Below are 7923 nucleotides of genomic sequence, written 5' to 3' on the forward strand. Positions count from 1 at the left end.
TTCTAAACAAAATAAAAGCCAGGAGTGGGATATCATTTTTCATCTCTCACACTGGCAAAGATTAAAAAGATTGATGATGCTCAGTGTTGGCCAGAGGGAAGGGAAACAAGACATTCCCATAAACTGTTGGTGGTAGTGTAAACTGGTATAACACTCTTAAAGAACAACTTGGTAACATCTATTGATGGTGAAACACCTGTTAACTTAGAAATTCCACTTTTAGAAATTTACCTTACACATAAACTCAAATACAAGTATGTATGATTCCTGCAACATTGCTTGAGGTAGTGTATAACAGGAAACCATCTAAATGTCATCATGAGGACTTCCCTGGTGGCACAGTGGTTAAGAATCCGCCTGCCAATGCAGGGGACATGGGTTCAAGCCCTGGTCCAGGAAGATCCCACATGCCACGGAACTAAGCTCTAGAGCCACAACTACTGAGCCTGCATGCCACAGCTACTGAAGCCCGTGCTCCACAAAAAGAGAAGCCCCTGCAGTGAGAAGCCTGTGCACCTCAACGAAGAGTAGCCCCCGCTCACCCCAACTAGAGAAAGCCTGCGCACAGCAACAAAGACCCAACACAGCCCCCCCCAAAATAAATAAATAAACAAATAAATGTCATCATGGGGGGACTCGTTAAATAAGTATGGTACAACCATACAATGAATGCTGTGGAACCATTAACAAAATCCCGTGTGTGTGTGTGTTTACACAGATACATATTTACACACATAGATATACATATGTTTGCATTCTAATAGCAAATGCCTGGATATAGAAGAAACGATGGTTTTACCTTTGGAAATTTGAATAGGGGAAATTAGATAGAGGAAGACTTTTACTCCTCACTTTATAATCTTTTATACTAATATTAAACTTTAAAAAATACTGTCAATTAAATACTGTCAAATTAAAACAAGGAATAGAAAAGAAGGTTGTGATTACAGCACAGCAACTTTCTAACAAAGAATTAGCTGCTGACAGATGCTTTGGAATCTTATTAAGCCCAGGTTGAAACGTGAAGAACTGTGACATTTATTTACTGGATATGGAAGCCATGGGAAAGAGCTATGATGGGAGAGCTTATGTTATCACCAGCATGTGGAACACCATTGAACCAATATTTATGGCACCTAATGAAGAAACTCCAAAAGATAAATGAGTGTATATGACTGTGGCAATGGATATGGTAGTCATGGAGGTGATGGAGCCTGTCTATTTTCACCTGGAGACAGCAGTACATGTGTACCCTGCAAATAAGTGATTTTGGCATTTTAGCAGAAAGACTTTCACGGAGACTTTCTTCATGAGGTTGAAACAGTCTGAGGGAAAAGGCCATACCAGTGCTGGAAATGCAATAGATGAGGTGGTAAGTCTATAGCAAGAGTCTGAGAAGGAGGAACGAATCACACTCCTATTAGCAGATGGGGTCCAGTGTCACCCTAGGAGGATGAAGCAGAAGAGAAGAGTGATAATGAACTCTCAAGTGGAACAGGTGATGTTCTAAGCATTGTCCTGAGAAGATCCTATATTCTTGGGGAGAACTGTTAGGAAGATGGCACAATAACCTTGGTGCACGACAGAAAGGGCTATCCACTGTGGTGAAGAGTGGTGTTCCTGAAGCATTGAGGACAGAGGCATGGTAATTATTAGTAGGCTGCCATGACAACCAGGCAATGCTGGATAGATATCAATTTCTTATCACAATGGACTCAGCCCAGGAGAGTGTTATTACTAGAGATATATTCATCATACATTTCCTGCACATGATTACTTTAAAGATACCAGAGGAGATGGCCAGGAATCACTCTACAAGATTTGCAAGGCCTACTCTGTCTACGACAAAGACACTGGGTAATGTCAAGGGCAGTCTTTTCTTGCTGCTGTATCGCAGCTGCATTTGCCAGAGGAACAAGCATTCTGTGTTTTGGTGAAAATCATGAATGACTATGATTTATGAGACTTCTGCAAAAACAGCTTTGAAGACCTTCACTGCAAACTGTATCAGCTGGAAAGACTAATGCAAGAGCAGTTACTGGACCTGCACGACCTTTTTTCTAATCTGAACCTGGAAACTCATATGTATGCATCCCAGTGGTTTCTCACTCCTTTTACTGACAAGTTCCCACTCTGCATGGTCTTCCACATCATTGACTTACACTTTGCGAGGGTTTGAACATAACCTTTCACGTAGCCTTGGCTCTCCTAAAGACCTCAAAGGAAGATCTTCTGCAAGCTGATTCTGAAGGTACTTTACAGTTCTTCAGAGTTCAGCTTTCTAAAGTTATTCAGAGATACAAGGCAGAGGAAAATGCAAGAAGTTTAATGGAGCAGGCTTACAATATTAAGGTACCAACCAAGAAACTGAAGAAACATGAGAAGGAATATCTGAAAATGCAAGAGAGTCATCTGCAGCAGGAAGACCCAATGGATAGATACAAGTTTGTATATTTGCAGATAACTTCACCTCTTGCTTTTATACTGGTAATCTTCATAAGCTGAGAGAAAGAAAGGGAAAAAGATAAAGTAGCTATCAACTACTTTCAAAAATGAGAAAAAGGAAAATGACAAAGTACTGTTTTAGTTGTGCACAGTCACATCCTAATCTACTCTATGCTTTTCCTTCATGGTATATTATATCCTTCAAGACTCCAAAGCAATGCAATGATTTAGTCAAAATATTTGGTTAAAAATGCTAACCAGTTATATTTGTTCAACTCCATTGGTAACTGTGTAAAGTTGAGAGCACCCTAAATGTCCAATACTTAAATTTTAAAGCAACTTAAAATGTTCATTGCCTCATACCACACCTCATGATGTTTGCATGATGCATAATAGTTATAAAAGTCTGTAGTACTTGGAAACATTAAGCTTTTACCAATTTGGAAAAGTTTTTAAACAATTTAAAGGACATTGCCAAACAAGCAAAGCAGGCCTGATGGACTAAAAAATGAATTAGAAAGAAAAAAACTGAAATGGTAGAAAGAATTTTTAACACATTCCTTTTGCTGTTACTTTTCTTATATGTACTCTTTTTCATGTATTATGTAAGCAAGGCATATCATTACAGTAGAAAAGCAAAAAGAATATAAAGTATACCATAATTCTACCTATCCACAGGTAGTAGAATTTACAACTTGGTGCTGCTTCTTTCCTAAACACACTCTTTCTCTTCCTCTGAACACAACCGTCTTTTATCCTAGAGTCCTGTCACTCCTGTCACCGGAGCTTTAATGTTATTAGTTCCTAAGCTCCAAAGCCTGAGGGAGGAAAAGGAAGGCTGAAGAATCCAAAAAAGAGTACAGTATAAAGAGGTAAAGTGACTGAAATGAAAATTTTTACTTCACAATTTTGCCTTAGGTTAATTCTAAGGCCTAAAAACTACCACGTAGCCACTCAGTAACTGTCAAATAAATAAACAAATGTGTCAACAAGCAAAATCGGTTTAATACATCTCTATTTAATGTTCAATTTCTCATAAGGATGTCATTTCTATCTTCAGGATAAAAATTCAAAACAGTTTTCAGCTCTTGACATTGGATAATGTGGGCACATATTTATCTCCTGCCTGACACCTTTCCTTTCTGACAAGTTTCTATTCTGCTGCATCACCGTATCTGAACAGACCACTCTGAGGTGACTAGCACCTTATCACTTTACACTTTCCTCACTTCTTATATAATGTGACAGACATTTAATATTTTGTTTTATCCTATGTACTCCAGTTATTGCTCATGTGAAGAACAGATATCTTATCACTGGGATTTGGTCTGAGGGCAGAAACTCCATCACAGTAATTGGCCCAAACATTAAGAGTCTAGAAAGGCCTTAAAAAAAAAAAAAAAGCCATCCCTCATCTACAACCCAGATCATCAAATGCTTTTCTGCATTCTCCTTAAAAATTTTGAATTTCTTAAAAAAGGTTTTATTGTATTCACGTGTAAAACAGAGAATAAAAGTATCCCAAAATTAAGCACCACTGCTTCATACTTTAAAGAATGCCCTCTAGATTTCCTATTGTTTGCAAAATGTATTTATGAAATAAACATTAAATACTCCAGTTACATGAACAATAACAATTATTTAAAAACTTCAATAATACTTGTGCCTAATGTACAAAGTAGCAATGTTCATTATGAAGAGGTTTTAATACAGAGAACATTCTTTTTTCCAGAAACTTTAAGAAAATGGATTCTTTTTCTTTTTTAATAAATTTTTGTTTATTTATTTATTTATTTTTGGCTGCATTGGGTCTTCGTTGCTGCATGTGGGTTTTCTCTAGTTGTGGCGAGCGGGGGCTACTCTTCGTTGCGGTGCATGGGCATCTCATTGCAGTGGCTTCTGTTGTTGTGGAGCATGGGCTCTAGGCACACGGGCTTCAGTAGTTGTGGCACCTGGGCTCAGTAGTTGTGGCTCGAGGGCGCTAGAGTGCAGGCTTAGTAGTTGTGGCGCACGGGCTTAGTTGCTCCGCAGAATGTGGGATCTTCCCGGACCAGGGCTTGAACCCGTGTCCCCTGCATTGGCAGGCAGATTCTTAACCACTCTGCCACCAGGGAAGCCCCCAAAATGGATTCTTTTTTAAAGAACATCTAAGGTTTCTGAATGTTTGACTTTCAAACACCCAACACAGATTTTAGGGGAAAAGCTTTCAGCATTTTTCCCTTGAGGATGATGTTACCTGGGAGTTCTTTATATATATCCTTTATCATGTTGAGAAAGTTCCCTTCTAGTTCTAGTTTAATGAATGTTTTATCATGAAGGAATGTTGGATTTTGTCAAATGCTTTTTCAACATCAATTGAGATGGTCATGTGCTTCCCCTCCTTCATTCTATTTATGTGGTGAATTACACTGACTGATTTTGTGTGTTGAACTACACTTGAATTTCTAGGATAAATCCCCCTTGGTCATGGTGTATAATCCTTTTAACATGCTGCTGAATTCTATTTGTTAGCATTTTATTGAGGAGTTTTGTATCTATCAATAGATTCACAAGAAAAACTGGTCTGTAGTTTTCTTTTCTTGTAGTGTCTTTTTGTCTGGCTTTGGTATTAGGATAATGTCAGCCTCATACAATGAGTTAATAAGTATTCTTTCCTCTTCTATTTGTTGGAAGAGTTTGAGAAGCAGTCATGTTAATTCTTCAAATGTTTGTAGAATTCACCGAATGGAGTCATCTGGTCCTAGGCTTTTCTGTGTTGGGATATTTTCTATTGTTAATCCAATCTTCTTACTTGTTATAGGTCTATTCAGATTTTCTATTCCTTCTTTAGTTTTGGTAGTTTGTGTATTTCTAGGAATTTGTCCATTTCATCCAGGTTATCTAATTTATTGGCATATAGAGTTCATAGTATTCTCTTACAATGCTTTTTATTCCTGTAAGGTCAGTAGTAATGTTCCCTCTTTAATTTCTGATTTTAGTAATTTGAGTATTCTTTTTTTTTCTTAATCTTTAGGTTTCTCAATTTGTTGATTTTTTTCAAAGAATCAATTTTTGGTTTCATTGATTCTCTCTATTGTTTTTCTATTCTCTATTTCATTTATTTCTACTCTAATTCTTATTATTTCTTTCCTCTTTATGGCTTTGAACTCAATTGAATACAATATATTAAGGAATTAATTTTTCTCCCAAATGCCTAAAATGCAAGAATAATTAACAACCTCTGAGTCATCAGGCAAAGAGCAGCCTATTTGTTAGATTTACTGTTTAAATCCATGTTAAGAGATCTAATATAATTCACAGAATATTACTATGTCTTTATGAAGATGTTTAAAAAGGGCAAAGGTCATGGAGGAGAACTACCATAGATTGAATGTTAAGGTTATCTTCTAGTTTATGAGACTTGTGCCAGGTTGAAAGAGAGCAATGCCATGGACCTCTTGCATGTTTACAGGAAAAATTAAAATCAAGCTTCTCATTTTTAGATCATCATGTCATCATGAGACACATCAGAACTTAGGTCTGTTTCTGAAGAAGACAAGCATGACAAGAACCCTGTGATATCCCATGAACACTGACTTCTCCCCTGGAGAGAAGAACATTAGTATAATGTGGGTTTCACAACTCTCCCCAAAGATATGGCTCTTATGTCCCTAAGATTGGCTTTCTAAGGGTCTGTTCAGAATAATTGCCTTCTGCCACGTATGACAAACCCACAGCTAACATCATTCTCAACAGTGAAAAGCTGAAAGCATTTCATCTAATATCAGGAACAAGAAAAGGATGTCCACTCTCACCACTTTTATTCAACATAGATTTGGAAGTCCTAGCTACAGCAATCAGAGAAGAAAAAGAAATAAAAGGAATACAAATTGGAAAAGAAAAAGTAAAACTGTCACTATTTGCAGATGACATGATACTTTATATAGAAAATCATAAAGATTCTACCAGAAAACTACTAGAGCTCATTAATGAATTCAGTAAAGTTGCAGGATACAAAATTAATGCACAGAAATCTCTTGCATTCCTAAACACTAACAATGAAATATCAGAAAGAGAAATTAAGGAAACAATCCCATTTACCATTGCATCAAAAGGAATAAAATACCTAGGAATAAATCTATCTAAGTAGGTAAAAGACCTCTACTCTGAAAACTGTAAGATGCTGATGAAAGAAATCAAAGATGACACAAACAGATGGAAAGATATACCATGTTCTTGGATTGAAAGAATCAATATTGTCAAAATGACTATACTACCCAAGGCAATCTACAGATTCAATGCAACCCCAATCAAATTATCAATGGCATTTTTCACAGAACTAGAAAATTTAAAAAATTTGTATAGAAACACAAAAGACTCTACATAGCCAAAGCAATCCTGAGAAAGAAAAACAATGCTGGAGGAATCAGGTTCCCTGACTTCAGACTACACTACAAAGCTACAGTAATCAAAACAGTATGGTACAGGCACACACAAAAAAACAGAAATATAGATCAATGGAACAGGATAGAAATCCCAGAAATAAACCCATGCCCCTATGGTCAGTTAATCCTGCTCCTGGATATATATTCAGAGAAAACCATTATTCAAAAAGATACATACACCCCAATGTTCATTGCAGCACTATTCACAATAGCCAAGACATGGAAGTAACCTAAGTGTCCATCGACAGAGGAATGGATAAAGAAGTTGTGTACATATACACAATAGAATACTACTCAGTCATAAAAAGAATGAAATAATGCCATTTGCAGCAACATGGATGGATCTGGGGATTATCATACTAAGTGAAGTAAGTCAGACAGAGAAAGACAAATATCATATGACATCACTTATATGTAGAACCTAATAAAAAGATGATACAGGGCTTCCCTGGTGGCGCAGTGGTTGAGAGTCCACCTGCTGATGCAGGGGACACGGGTTCGTGCCCCAGTCCGGGAAGATCCCACATGCCGCGGAGCAGCTGGGCCCGTGAGCCATGGCCGCTGAACCTACACGTCCGGAGCCTGTGCTCCGCAACAGGAGAGGCCACAACAGTGAGAGGCCCGCGTACCGGAAAAAAAAAAAAAAAAAAAAAAGATGATACAAATGAACTTATTTACAAAACAGAAACAGACTCACAGATCTCGAAACCAAGCCTATGGTTACCAAAGGGGAAATGTGGAGGCGAGGGATAAATTAGGAGTTTGGGATTAACATATACACACTAAGATGTATGAAACAGGTAATCAACAAGGACCTACTGTATAGCACAGGGAACTCTACTCAATAACCTGTAATAACCTATATAGGAAAAGAATCTGAAAAAGAATGGATATATGTATATGTAAAGCTGAATTGCTTTGCTGTACACCTGAAACACCACTGTAAATCAACTATACTCCAATATAAAATAGAAATTAAATTAAAAAATTAAAAAATAATAAAGGTTAGAATACCACCACCACCATCACCATGCCCCCCCAAAAAGAATAGTTG

At 37.3% G+C, this 7923-nt stretch overlaps 1 pseudogene across 1 annotated transcript in view; it reads left to right on the forward strand.

Annotated features, from left to right (window-relative positions):
- The first annotated feature begins 916 nt into the window (after positions 1-916).
- LOC307058349 (rab GTPase-activating protein 1-like) overlaps positions 917-7923 on the forward strand; it is a 19834-nt pseudogene continuing 12827 nt past the window's right edge. Inside the window, exon 1 of the transcript in view lies at positions 917-2487. The product of the transcript in view is annotated as a rab GTPase-activating protein 1-like (transcript). The remainder of the gene's footprint in view (positions 2488-7923) is intronic.

The sequence above is a fragment of the Hyperoodon ampullatus genome, assembly GCF_949752795.1.
Source record: "Hyperoodon ampullatus genome assembly, chromosome: 1".
In the NCBI taxonomy this organism is placed as follows: Eukaryota; Metazoa; Chordata; class Mammalia; order Artiodactyla; family Ziphiidae; genus Hyperoodon; species Hyperoodon ampullatus.